This window comes from Ceratotherium simum, chromosome 20, assembly GCF_057802395.1.
Source record: "Ceratotherium simum simum isolate JZ-2026a chromosome 20, ASM5780239v1, whole genome shotgun sequence".
In the NCBI taxonomy this organism is placed as follows: Eukaryota; Metazoa; Chordata; class Mammalia; order Perissodactyla; family Rhinocerotidae; genus Ceratotherium; species Ceratotherium simum.
Genome location: NC_141919.1, coordinates 4,719,141 through 4,733,440, shown reverse-complemented (window position 1 = coordinate 4,733,440; position 14,300 = coordinate 4,719,141). Strand labels below are relative to the sequence as shown.

Sequence of the window (14,300 nt, the reverse complement as noted above, 5' to 3'; positions counted from 1 at the left end):
AAGAAATTTAGAAATTGCTAACTATTCTTTCTTTCAACTGTTTTAAATGACTATAAAGTCAAAGTAACTTTTTCCAATTTCCAAATTAATTAGAATCACTATACATCCAAAGGGGAAAAAAAATCCTACATGTTTCCAAAAGTGCTGTTGCTGCCATAAACAGAAGTTAATGAAGTTACTTCTATTTGTCGAGTGATATGACTTTCTCTAAAACTACATTAACAGCACATCTCACGAAAAGTTCACTGAATTTTGAGTTGAAAAGGTTAGGGCCGGCCCGGTGGCTTGGCGGTTAAGTGCGCACGCTCCACTACTGGTGGCCTGGGTTCGGATCCTGGGCGCGCACCAACGCACCGCTTCTTCGGCCATGCTGAGGCCCTGTACCACATACAGCAACTAGAAGGATGTACAACTATGACGTACAACTACCTACTGGGGGGCTTTGGGGGAAAAAAAGGAGGAGGATTAGGCAATGGATGTTAGCTCAGAGTCGGTCTTCCTCAGCAAAAAGAGGGGGATTAGCATGGATGTTAGCTCAGGGCTGATCTTCCTCACAAAAAAAAAAAAAAAGAAAAAAAAAGAAAAGGTTAATGTTGGGCATTTATATCATAGCCAATTCTATTTCAACAGTTAAGAAATGATTCAAACTTCCAGTTCCAAATAAAATAATAGTTTATACCACACACATTTCTCTCCTCTCCCTCCTGGGACAGATTAAAGTAGACAGTGAAGAAATAAAGTTATGTTTAAGCCCACAATGACAAAAAGGAAAACTAAGGAGGCAGGGGATACTCCGTCCAGAAGAACTCAGGAAACTCGGAACTCAGGGACTTGGAAATACCAAGGACAACAGAAGGAGACCCTGAAACAGCTAACTAAAACTTTACAACTGCAAATACCTTCTTACCCCCAACACCCCCATGCCTCACCATTGTGGGAAATGTTCAACAGCCAGTCACAGAAATGGCAAATAATCTTCACTAAAGAAAACGACAACCTCAAAGAACTCTGCTTCTGGGATTTTGAGGCCCCCAGGAAAAAAGGCCAGCTCTCAACTGCATCACCCTAGGGCTAAGCCAATGTCCCTTACAGTCACTTTTTATTGCTGAAGCTTGAAGCCAGAGTGCCTCAGAGTGAACAAAAACTCTTCTTTTTGCTCTGAAAGTTTGGGTTCTTTACAGTATGGTATAATAGAAAGAGCAGTCACCTAGAAGCAGAAGTATCACATTTTACCAAGTTTGTGGCTTTGCCAACCAAGTGTGACAAAGCAAGAAAGAGGCAAAGAAGTTGAGAGTTGTATCAAGGGAGTGACTATAATAACTGATGATGGAATTTAGGTACAATCTACTCACTCCTCTTTATTGGGTCATTTTCACCATCATAAAATCGTTTTACTTCTGTGTCTTGGGGGAAAAAAATCTTCTTGCTCCCACTTCCCCAATCCAGCCACTGTCCCATTTCTCCCCTCCTGAAAGCAAAGAGTTGTTTATACACAGAGTCAACAAGTCCTCTCTTCCCATTCTCACTTAAACACACTCCAGTCAGGTTTTCCCCACACCACTCCATCAACACTGCTCCTGTCAGCCACCAACGACCTCTGTGTTACTAAACCCAATTATCAATTCTCAGCCTTCATCTCACCTGTTCTGCAGCAAGCAAGGCTTCTCCGAGACCCACTCCTACAACAAAGATGGCTTCCCTAGCACCCGGCTCCCGCAGCACATGCAGCTTCTCCAACAGAAGGCTAGGCAGCTTTGTAGCAGAGTGCCTCTAGTGAGACATCTACCCAGGAATAGCTTTCCCTGGCACCCTAGAAGGCAGATATCCAGCAAATTCCACTAGTGCCACAGCATAGCTACTTGCCTTGACCTTGCCCTTTCCAATAAGGTCTAGACCTCAGCGGGAGAGGGGGCCCACTCTATCTCAGTCCTGGGGTTAGTGACTGCTCTTTATACTTCTGTATATATATCTATCTCCTGATTGGACCCAGACTGATACATCCCAACAATTCTTTAAGCTACTTAACACCCTATAATAAACTCTCTCTGCTTAAGGTATCTAGAGTGGATTCTGTTCTCTACAACTGAATCTTCACTGTTTTCCTTTTCAATAAAGAATTTCGAGGGGTGGGGAGTGAATTATATAATATCCTCACAGATGAGATAAATCCGTGACATCATTTTTTAAATTAGGAAATGATACTAATTATGCATAGCCAGGGTTAATAACAGCTACTGATGATTATATTCCTAGGTCAGCCTATTAAATACTCAATTGTAAAATGAACTCCATCTAAGAGTGCTATCATTCCTGTTATCCCTAACTACTATTTAAAAACTTAGTCTACAATGAGTGACCACTTCACACCCACCAGAATGGCTATAGTAAAAAATGCAGATAATAAGTGTTAGCAAGGATGTGGATACATTGCTGATAGGAATGTAAAAGGGTACAGCTGCTTTGGAAACAGTCTAGCAGTTCCTCAAAAGGCTCAATATAAAGTGACCATATGACTCAGCTATTCCATTCCTAGGAATATACCCAAAGAAATAACACATTATATCCACACAAAAACTTGTACACAAATGTTCATAGCATTATTTTTCCTAATAATCAAAAAGTGGAAACAATCCAAATGTACATCAACCAATGAACAGATAAATAAAATGTGGTATATCCATACAATGGAATATTATTTGGTGATATAAAGAAACAAAGTACTGATATGTGCTACCAAATGAACCTTGAAAATATCATGCTAAGCGGAAGAAGCCAGTCACTACCAGCTACATCATTATGATTCCATTTACATGAAATATCCAAAACAGGTAAATCTATACAGACAGAAAGTACATTAGTGGCTACCTAGGACTAGGGGAGAAGGGTCGAGGGGGAGGCTGAGTGTGGGCTTCTTTCAGTGGTAATGAAAATGTTCTAAAATTGATCATGGTGATGGTTGCTCAATGCTGTGACTATACTAAAAGCCACAGAATTGCATACTACATATGGGAAAATTGTATAGTATGTGAGTTATATCTCCATAAAGCTGTCTAAAAAAAAAAAACTTCCAGTCTCTGCAGGAACTTTAATAATTCAACCATTCCTAAATTAGAGTTAGGGACTCACGCCCTCTGTACCTCAGTGCCTGCTTCCTATGCTAGAATACAACGTCCTTTGACAAAAAATCAAAATTACTGAACTCCTTGGGTCTTTGGAAGGTGTACTCTGAGGTATTTATCCAGCAGAGGTTTAAAAAAGGGAAAAAAGCTGAACTAAAAATCTACGCTATTCCATAAAAATTCACGATATGTATTTCCCAAATGGGGGGAGGGATCTGTATGAGTTGACTTTTATATATTTAAAGGTGGCTTTATACTAGAATTAAATGTGGGAATTTGACCTTATTGGCAGAAAAATCATACAAGCAGTATCAAGCTGCTCAAAGTACCCTATACATAAGGAAAAGTAAGCAAGTTTTTATACACGAGCTCAAGAAAAGTGCAAAATTTTGCATCTTCTGAATTTTTTAGATTTTCCTGATCTTTTGCTCTCAAGAAGAGCCAGTTCCAGAGCCTAGGGAATCTAAAAACTGAAACCCTCAGTTCTCACTGGCTTAAGCCTGAAATCAAAGTCATCAGCCAAGTTAACAAAGGTATGTACACACACAAGGCATCCGCATGTCATCATCCTAATTTTCATTCCACAAACAAGTCATAAAAGAAATTCTGACACACACACACCAAAGTTAAAGCTGTATATTCTAAATATATAAATACTTCAAATACACCTGGTTTTAAATTTATTTCAAGTCAAACGGCTAAAAAAAGAAAAAATGCAAAGAAACATACACTTTCACACTCCAAAGTCCAGTATAAATCTTTTAAATACAATCTGAGGAAATGTGATTCCCTATTCACTTACCTTGCTTGAACAACTTGGACCTATTCCCATTCAACCAGAATAACTTCAATATTTTATTCTCATCTGTTCACAAATGGGTCTCCCTACAAGACGACAAAAAGCTTCCACTATTTAAAAACATTTGAGAAACATTGCTGTAATCAACAACGATAACCCCTGCTGTTAAATACTAGTTATTGTTCTTGTTGGAGTGGATGTGGGCAACTAGGGGAAGACTATAGTTCAGCAAGATCTAGGTAGGTAGTTCTACCATGGGGGGTGGGGAACAAGTACACTGAAAAGGCATCATCTTTTAACAGGTTTCTCTAATTGTTTCAAGATCTAAAAAGAAGAAATTGCTTTTCGAGACCATAAGGGAGCTACTATTCCCCCACATCAGTAATGTCAATGTGATGGAAAATTTCAAATCCTGACTATTTAGTAAGAAACATCCCAAAGAATATGCCCAAACTCCTGGTAACATCATTAAAGGAAAAAGTGAGAAACTTTGAGGGAAGGTGGTAAATAATATCTGTTGTCTAAAAGAAAGAGGAGTAACATTCCAAGCAATAATAGGCAGGTAGTGATTATTACCTCAGCCTAGCACTTAAATTAAGAGATAGTCCGTGCATATTAACCTAATCTAAATTACTATATTATACATTGGAGATAGTCCATGTATATTAACCTAATCTAAATTACTATATTAAGGTATACATTTTCATCTAGTCACCTTACTCATATGATATTCAATGATTATTTTATGAATGTCTTGGCCCAATCTGCAGACAGGCAGATTTATTTCACTTACATTGTTGTCACTAATTTTATCAAAAAATATGAGAACTCTATAAACAGTTCATACCTTTTACCTTTCCTTATCATGCATCTTCATTAAAAACACAAGTTTGGATGGTTCACATACCACTCCACAAAAGATGTTCAGGCACTTAAAAAAGGTCTGATTTGTTTTTCTATGTGACATTTTAATTATACTACAAATAATAGGGTTTATTGTTTGGGGAGCAGAACCCCATTACACTTCAATTTAATTAAATAATTTATTTTAAAATAACTCTTCCCCCAACTCAGATTCCTACTATTTTTAGACTTAAACAGATGCCAGAATTTCTAAGTCTATATAGGTGATGGATGACGTTAGAATTCTTACCTTGTAACACATTTTCCTTGCCTCAAATCTATGACTCTGACTCATTAACATGGTTTGTCTTGTTTGTTTTTAAGAAAAGTGACACAGCCCAAAGTTAGCTCCCACTAATACCCCAATAAAATTCAAAATACATAGGAATTGAGGGACAAAAAAAGCTATAAGGCATATAAAAAGCAAATAGCAAAGTGACAGAAGTTCCTCATTAGTAATTACTTTAAATGTACGTGGGTTAAATTCTCCAATCAAAAGGCAGAGATTGGCAAAATGGATTAAAAAAACACGATCCAACTATGTGCTGTCTACAAGAGACTCACTTTAGATCCAAAAGCACAAATAAGTCGAAAGTGAAAAGATGGAAAAAGACATTCCATGCAAATAGTAACCAACAGAGAGGCGGGGTGACAGACAAAATGCACTTTAAGTCAAAAAAGATTACATGAGACAAAGAAGCACATTATACATCAATAAAAGGTTCAAGAGAGCAACAAGTTCTAAGAATTGTAAACATTCATGCACCTACTAACAGACCATCAAAATATATGAAGCAAAAATTGACAGAATTGAATGGAGAAACAGACAGTTCTACAATAACAGTTGGAGACTTCAATACCCAACTCTCAATAATCGACAGAATGACCAAACAGAAGGTAAGGAAATAAGAGGACTTGAACAACACAATAAACCAACTAGAGAAAACAGATATATACAGAACACTCTACCTAACAAAAGAATACACTGTCTTCTCTAGTGCACAGGAAGATTCTCTAGGACAGACCATACGTTAGGCCACAAATAGTCTCAATAGATTTTAAAAGACAGATATCATACAAAGTATTTTCTCCAACCCCAAGGGGTTGAAGTTCAAAATCAATAAGAAAAGGAAAACTGGAAAATACACAAATTTGTGCAAATTAAACAACACACTCTTAAACAATAAATGAGTTAAAGGGGAAATCAGAAAATACTTAGAGACAAAAGAAAACAAAAACACAGCATACCAAAATACATGGGACAGAGCGAAAGCAGTGCTAAGGGGGAAATCTACAGCTATAAACACATTTTAAAAAAGAAAAAAGATCTGAAATCAACAACCTAACTTTACAACTTAAGGAACCGGAAAAGGGAGAACTAAACCCAAAGCTAGCAGAAGGAAGAAAATAATAAAGATTCTAGAGCAGAGATAAATGAAGTAGGGCATAAAAAAATAATAGAGAAAATCAACAAAACTAAAAGTTGGTTCTTTGAAAAGATTAATAAAACTGACAAACCTTTAGCAAGACTGACTAAGAAAAAAAAGAGATGACGAAGTACTAAAATCAGAAAGGAAAGTGGACACCTCACTACTGATTCTAAAGAAACAAAAAGGATTTTAAGGGAGCACTATGAACAACTGTGTACCAACAAACTGAATAATCTAGATGAAACTGACAATTTTCTAGAAACACAAAACCTACCAAGACTAAATCACAAAAAAACAGAAAATCTGAAGAGACCCATAATTATTAAGGAGACTGAATTAGTAATCAAAACCCCTCCCAAGGAAACACCCCAGACTTGATGGCTTCACTGGTGAATTGTACCAAACATTTAAAGAACTAACATCAATCCTTCTCAAATTCTTCCAAAAAATTGAAGAAGAGGAAACACTTTCTAACTCATTCTATGAGGCCAGCATTGCCCTGATACCAAAGCCAGACAAAGACATTACAAAAAAACTGCAGACCAATACCCACTATGAACACTGATGCAAACATCCTCAACAAAATACCAAATTCAGCAGCATAAATGCAAATCAAAACCACAAGATATCACCTCACACCAATTAGGATGGCTACTACCCAAAAAGATAAAATAAAATAACAAGAGTTGGCAAGGATATGGAAAAATTGGAACCCTTGTACACTGCCGGTATGAATGAAAAATGGTGCATCCCACTATAAAAACAGTATGGCAGTTCCTTAAAAAATTTAAAATAGAATTACCATATGATCCAACAATTCCACTTCTGAGTATGTACCCAAAAGAACTGAAAGCAGAGTCTAAAGGGAATATTTGCATACCCATGTAGATAGCAGCATTATTCACAATAGCCAAAAGGTAGAAACAACCCAAGGGTCCACTAAAGGATGAATAGATAAATAAAACATGATATATACATATAATGAAATATTACTCAGCTTTAAAAAGGAAGGAAATTCTGATATATGCTATAACATGAATAGACCTTGAAGACATAATGCTAAATGAAATAAGCCAGTCACAAAAGGGCAAATACTGTATGATTCCACACATATAATGTAGTACTTAGTCAAATTCATAGAGAGAGAAAGTAGAATGGTGGTCGCCAGGGGCTAGAGGAAGGAGGGAATGGGGAATTACTGTTTAATGGGTACAGTTTCAGGGGCTAGAGGAAGGAGGGAATGGGGAATTATTGTTTAATGGGTATCGTTTCAGTTGTCCAGGACAAAAAGAGGTCTGGAGATGGATAGTGGCGATGATTGCACACAACGTGAATGTACTTAATGCCACTGAACTGTACATTTAAAAATGGTTAAAATAGTCAATTTCATCATAAATATATTTTACCATAATTCTAAAAAATACATCTTCAAAAAATCAAAATGTAAACTGAAAATATAAATATGAATCAACGTTAAAAATTGGAAAAAATAAGTTTAAAATGTAAACACAAATTAAAATTGATGAAATGAAATTAACAGATGAAAGAGATGTTTTCAACAGCCAAAGGAAAAAATTCCAGAACTCTATAATTGTAGGAGCTACAGATCAACTGGTGGTCAAATTCTCTCACTTTGCCATTAGAAGAGAAGCTCATCAGGGAGGTTAGCTGTCTTGCACTACCCATCATCAGTTCTACCTACATGCAACTAGAAACTGTGCCTACAATGAATTGATAAATCTGGAGAGTTCTTGTCAAAAATAGTATTCTTTTTAATTCATTAAACTTTATTATATGTAGGCAGTGTTCACATTTTTATTACCATTATTCTATCATAAATCCTTCAATGATCTTATTATTATTTTTATTCTCAATGTAACCTATACCCTTATGATCTTCATAATCTTAAATCATTTTCCCCACAAGGAAAGATGTGAGGCAAAGACAGCAAGTGCTGGGTACCTCTCCTTAGGAGGGTTCATCCTCAGCATGAATTAAGTGAGAAATGAACAGAGATTAAGAAGGGAAGCTAAGTAGTTTGTTTGGGCTTTTCTTTTTTTTTTTTTTTTAGCTTATGATCTGGATATCAGTTGAGCTTTTCACACTGTGCCTTCACTCTATTTGTCTAATACGTAAAATACAAAAATATCAGATTTGAATATTTACGTGGAACTGCACCACCAGATCTTCCTGTTTTTAGATATCGTAATTTCAGATTACTAATAGCATAATAATCTATACTCGTATCCCTTGTATCAGTGCCTGACTAAAACCCTTAAGAAACCTCTCAATTTTCTGTAAATAACCTTTACTGTGCTTAAATTTTTTTTTAAGGCCTTTACTAGAGCCCAAAAGTCTACAGCAAAAACAGACTAGAGATTGTCACTACCATTTCCCTTCCTAATCAAAGTTCGGTAGGAATCCTCTATGATTTATACCAGAAGTCCTTAAAGTATGGTCCATGGACCCCCGGGGTCCAGACATCTTTTTAGGGAGTCCACAAGGTCAAAACTATTTTCATACTACTACTAAAATATTATTAGCCTTCTTAACTTTATTAACATTTACACTAATGGTGCAAAAGCAATGGTGTGTAAAATTTCTGGTATTTTGGAACAAATTATGGTAGTGTTAGCAAACTGTACTATTAGTTATTGTATTCTTCACCATCAAGAGTAGTTATACAAGACAGAGCCTTTTTCACTTAAGAATGTCCTTAAAATAGTAAAAATTATTGATTTTATTAAATCTCGGCCCTTAGATATACATCCTTTTAATATTCTATGTGACAAAATGGTAAGTACGCATGAAGCCTTTCCGGCTACATTTGTTGTTAGGGCTGTGGAGTCCATTCCAACTCCTAGCGAGCCCGTGTACAGCAGAACGGAACCTGCCTGGACTTTCTGCACCATCCTCTCCCCTTCCAGCAATATAGCAGACAATGCTCCGCAGCTATTCATAGGGTTTTCACAGCCAGTTTTTTGGGAAGTGGGTGGCCAGGTCCTTCTTCCTAGTCTGTCTGGTCTGGAGGCTCCACTGAAACCTGCCCGCCATGGGTGACCCTGCTGGTATTTGAAATACCAGTGGCATAGCTTTCAGCATCACAGCAACATGTAGCTGTCACAATATTACAACTGAGAGATGGTGGTATGGTTCCCTGACCAGGAAACGAACTGGGACCACAGTGGTGCGAGCCCCCAAATGTTAACCACCAGACGACCAGGGTTGGCAACATACTGAATCACAATGGCTGATGACTGTCTCAAGGGAAAATGCTTGTGTAAGTGGATTGAGGGCTTGAACTAGCCTCTTGTATCATGAAACACCATCTTTACTTGAAAGAACCACTATGGCTATTCAGAGTTAAGGTATTTTGGCAGAGGTTCTCTCAGAGATGAATGAAGTCTGCCTGTCATTTCTAGGAAACAACTGGAAGTCATATTTGTTGCCAATGAGAAAATTTGAGCTTTCAAACAAAAACCAGATTTTTGGAGAACTCGTATCTACTATCATGTCATGACCTGAACAGCTTCCTAATAATTTCTTCCTTTTGGAATGGGTGGTGATATTAACAAATGCAGTTTTTTGATATTATATAATGAAATGTGTCAACATTTGGAAGACCTGCATATCTGACTGAACCAATATTTACAAACGACCAAGGCTTGATGTTATAAATTCAGGCATGGTTATGTCAGATCCACTCAAAGTTCAGACCAATGGATTTTAATAAAACATTATGAAAAATTCCATTAATGTGATTTCAGATTCTATGCTGCAAATAACTAAAAAACTACCAGATGTTGAGTCTTGATGTAGTACCAAACAAGAACATCCACAATTATCTGAACAGGCTATTAAAATACTTCTCCTTTTTCCAGCCATTAACTGTGTAAGGCTGATTTTCTCCTCTATATACTTCAACCCAAACAACATATTGCAATAGACTGACTGCAGAAGCAGATATGAGAATCCAGCTGTTTCTATTAAATCAGATATTAGAGATTTACAAAAATATAAAACAATGCCACTCCCATCACTACCTTGTTTTGAAAAAGTCATTTTTCATAAAAAACATGGTTATTTTTAACTGAATTAATAAAAAATTTTATATTTCTGTTTTAATTTATAATATAATAAGGATAGATAGATATAATCCATAAAAGCTCTTTGGGGTGCTCAATAATTTTTTAAGAGTGTAAAGGAGTCCTTAGACTAAACGTTTGAAAACATCTGATTTAAAGAACAGAGTATTAATATCAGATCCCTGCAAACCAGGGAACGACAAGTACATAAAATCATTAATTTAAAAACAAACTTTCCTAGGAAAATTACATGAAAGCTGAAAAGGAACACAATGTCAAATCAAAACTAACCTCACTCTATGTAACATCAATAAAGAAGAAAACAAAACAAAAAAGGAAAGCTTACATCAAAGTGATTTTGTATATCCTGGAAACATCATGCAATGTCTTGAACAGATAAAAAACATATATACCCATTAATAGTTTGATAGATAATTTTTTGTGGTATTTTTTTTTTAATTTTATTTTTCCCCCAAAGCCCCAGTAGATAGTTGTATGTCATAGCTGCACATCCTTCTAGTTGCTGTATGTGGGATGCAGCCTCAGCATGGCGGGAGAAGCGGTGCGTCGGTGCGCGCCCAGGATCCGAACCCAGGCCGCCAGCAGCAGAGCCCACGTGCTTAACCGCTAAGCCACAGGCCTGGCCCCGATAGATAATTTTTGTGTGTGTGAGAGAAAGATCAGCCCTGAGCTAACATCTGCCAATCCTCTTTTTGTGCTGAGGAAGACTGGCCCTGGGCTAACATCCGTGCCTCATCTTCCTCCACTTTATATGGGACACCGCCACAGCATGGCTTGCCAAGCTGTGCATCGGTGCTCGCCCAGGATCCGAACCGGCAAGCCCTGGGCTGCAGCAGCAGAACGCGCGCACTTAAGCGCTTGTGCCACCGGGCCGGCCCCTGACAGACAACATTTTTGATAGCAGCACGTGACAAAGAGACACGCAATAACAAACTCAAAAACAGGTGACTAAAATAGTAGCCACCACCGTCATGAGGGAGACAATCCAAGGTTCTGTCAGAGGGACAAATAGGGTACTTCAGCAGCTCTCCAGCAGCATCTCAGGGCACCCACTCAGGGTCTAGCCATTCTATTTTAAACTAAATTACATGCTTCCAAGGCAGGACAGTGAAACAAAGCTCTCATTTAGTCCCAAAGGAGAGAATGGGTCATAGAGGAATAATTCTGTGCTAACAACGCTCCATCAGCCCAAAGTCCTTTGGCTTACTGGATCGCATGGAAGAAGTCTGAGGAAAAGCAGCAGCAGTAATAATATTTACTGAGCACTTACTATGCACCGGGTACTGCAGGCTAAGCACTTCATGTATATTAACTCATTTAATATTGAAGATCATCTTAAGAGTATAACTCTTATTATCCCCATTTTTGAAGTAGAGAAAATTGAAGTACAAAGAGGATAAGTAACTTGCCTAAAGCAAAGCCAGGATTCAAACCCAGCCAGTCTGACTCTGAGGCCCAACCCTTAGCCACTACACTACAGTACACAGGCACAGTAACCAACAATAATATATCAAGTTTAAAATTCAGTGTCCACTCTAAACAATTTCTGGTGTTTACATGAAGACCTGTTGCCTAAGAGAAGCTCCCAACTTGCAGCGAGCCCTCTGACAGGTTCATCCATTACTACTGATGCACTGTTCAACTTCCAGGTACTAAGGGACTTCAAGCAAGAAGAGTAGATTTTGGAAGGTGATTTTTTTTTAAAAACTCCAAAATGTAGAATATAATACAAATTAGGGAATTTCACAAGTCTTGGACCTCTTTTCCCTCTGCTATTAGAGATAAAACCGTTATTATATAGGAGTCTAGCTAGACTGTTCTAAAGAGAATAACGCCTCAATTCAAGTCAACCGGAAAAGCTTTAGAAAAATTGCTTCTACAAAAGCTTAAGTTACATTAATACATTTAAATGTTTTGCAGTGTTGGCTAATTACAAGGGTAACTATAAGTCTACCCCCTTCATTTCAGAGTTCAGAGTGAGACTGCAGTTCTACATCTGTGTGAAGCAACTCAAGGCAGAATTTTGAGGTCATTAACCTATAATTTCCCTGTAGAGCTTAACCCAAGAAAAGTGGAATGGGACACTGAACAAGTCCCATTACAATTCTGCTTAAGGACGAGAAATAAAAAGTGGGTAATGAACTGCCAACTATCTCACAGAATTACATAGGAAATGCTTATAGACCTTCCAGGGTTTTTTTGTTTGTTTGTTTTTGATAACATTTGGCACATGTTTTAAAATATGTAGCATTTAAAGTGCCTTAAATAAACAACTACTTTTTTGGCCTTCTGAACTGAAAACATTCCACAATACAATGACAAAAATAACTTTCTGGTTTTCTCAGGAAAGAAGACAATTTATAAGAAGAATTCAGAGGTTAACAAAGAAAGTGATAACTCTACATAAAGGTTACAACACGGCCATAAGAGGTAAGTGAAAATGAGTGATCAAGAAGACTTCAACTCCTTTCTAACTACAAATTGTCAGGCCTTATAATTAAACACTGCCACAATTCTGAACACCTGAAGGAAAAAAAACACCCACACAGAATTAATATCGCCAATGAAAATTTCCGCTAAGTGTCACAACGTATTAGGTCATCAGCTAGTGCTAGACCTTCAGCAAGCTATATCAAAACGAGAAATGGGCTTAAGTTAGCAACAGGCCCATCGATTACACTAAGATGTATAAAAACTCCATTCTGTAATGGGTAAATGCCCCGGCAAGGAAACCAGCCGACAGAACCGCACAGGTACTCACGGGCTTAAACGGCACCAGGGGGAACAGCCATAGCGCCCAGCGAGCCTCGAGTCGGGGTTGCAGGAGTCCTTGAACATTTGCAATTAAGAACCCACAACTCAGGCAGGAAGGCTGTAGGGACACTGCACTGTCATTCAGGGCGACCTGACTCAGGCTCAAACCAAACCCCCAAGGCGACAAGATGTAAACACAGAACACACTTCGGGCCAAACCACCCACTGAGAGAAAGCAAACCCAGCCTGGCCGCTGTCACACCCACCAGCCCACCTCGAGCACGGCGCAGCTAGGGGTGGGTGCCGGGCGGGTGGGGAGGTGGGGCGCGCTCGCCCCCCGCCCGCCGCATCGTGGCGACGGGCGCTCGGGCCCAAGGGGAAGCGCAGGGCACGGGGGCCGCCTCTGCTCGGAGACCCTCCGCGGGGACTGAGGTGGGGGCGACCGAGTGTCCGTGCGTGGGGGCGGGGTGGGGCGTTTTCCAGAAACCGGCCAAGCCCCAACCCATCTGGCGTTTCCCTCAAGATCCGGCCCACCCCACGAAAGACACGCGTTCCCCGACCTGTCAGGTGAGGGGCGGAGGACTCCAGGGCGCAGACGGCCGCGAGCCCGGGGTCGCTCCTCCCCACTCTCCCCGCCTCAGGACGCCGCGGCGCCGGAGAACGGAGGGGCGGCGGGCAGGCCAGCCACGGCCGAGGGGCGGCCGGCCGTGACGCGCGGACGGCGGCGGGGCGCTCACCGGCTCAGGACGGGCGCTGGCACGGACTGGGCAGAGCCGCAGCACCAGGCTCGGCGCCGGCAGCGCCCGCGGCTGCTCCCTGGGCACGCGGCGAACCCCTCGCCGCCCGCCGCCGGCTGCTTTCATACAAACCCCGGTGGCAGGCGAGGAGGCGGCGGCGGCAACGGCGGCGGCGGCGGAACCTGCTCGCATCCCAGGCAACGTCAGCGCGGCGCCCCGCCCACCGCGCGCCGCGGCCAGCCGGCTCGCGCGCGCCGGGCGGGAGCGGGCGCGCGTGCGGGGTGGGCGCGCGCGGGCAGGAGCGCAGGTGGGAGGGCTACGGAGCGCGCGCGGGCTCGGCGGGAACGCGCGCAGGAGGGAGGGGGGAGGGGAGGGGCGGGGGAGGGGCGGGGGAGGGGCGGGGGCGGGCCGCGGGGCCAGGAGTCGGGGGCGGGCGTTGCGCGCGCCGTCGG

At 40.4% G+C, this 14,300-nt stretch overlaps 1 protein-coding gene across 4 annotated transcripts in view; it reads right to left on the bottom strand.

Moving 5' to 3' along the window:
* The window catches only part of AGTPBP1 (ATP/GTP binding carboxypeptidase 1), a 157,373-nt gene extending 143,366 nt beyond the window's left edge, over positions 1-14,007 (bottom strand). For 2 of the 4 annotated variants that reach the window (XM_087444324.1, XM_087444327.1), the window contains exon 1: positions 13,849-14,007. The gene's annotated coding sequence lies outside the window, so the exon portion shown is untranslated. Of the gene's footprint in view, positions 1-1,352; positions 1,469-3,921; positions 4,160-13,848 lie in introns of those variants that run through there. The other 2 variants (XM_087444325.1, XM_087444326.1) reach the window with 2 other exon arrangements.
* Positions 14,008-14,300: the final 293 nt, after the last annotated feature.